Source organism: Chrysochloris asiatica, unplaced genomic scaffold (assembly GCF_000296735.1).
Source record: "Chrysochloris asiatica unplaced genomic scaffold, ChrAsi1.0 scaffold00116, whole genome shotgun sequence".
Taxonomy (NCBI): Eukaryota; Metazoa; Chordata; class Mammalia; order Afrosoricida; family Chrysochloridae; genus Chrysochloris; species Chrysochloris asiatica.
Genome location: NW_006408634.1, coordinates 9,837,376 through 9,837,891, shown reverse-complemented (window position 1 = coordinate 9,837,891; position 516 = coordinate 9,837,376).

Below are 516 nucleotides of genomic sequence, written 5' to 3'. Positions count from 1 at the left end.
CCGCATCTTTCTCCCGCGGAGCGGCTGGTAGTTTCGAACCGCTGACCTTAAGGATCACAGCCCGATTCGTAACCACTACGCTACCAGAACTCCTTCTCTCTTAGTGTTAGTATCTCATAAATGTGAATCTTGTCTTTCTTTAAAGATATAACATTCCTTCAGAACACAATCAACTTCTGAAAATTAGCCACCAAAAACCCTCCGGATCACAACAGAATTCTTTCCGAGGTAGTGCTGGAAGTTGAGTCCCATAGGCTGGAAGACATTCAAAATACACAGAGCGCCCAGCAATGGGCTTGAATATACCAATGCTCAGGGAGATGGTGCGGGACTGGGTAATGTTTCCTTCTGTTGTACATAGGGTCATCATGAGTCCGTGCTGATTCGACCGCAACAACAACATGCTTGTAGAGTCTAAGATGTGTGTGATGTGTTGCCAGAAGTGGACATTTGAGTAGTTGAGATACCAGATAAATATTTAGGGGACCTCAGTGGATGGAAAGTGGATAAATCCAC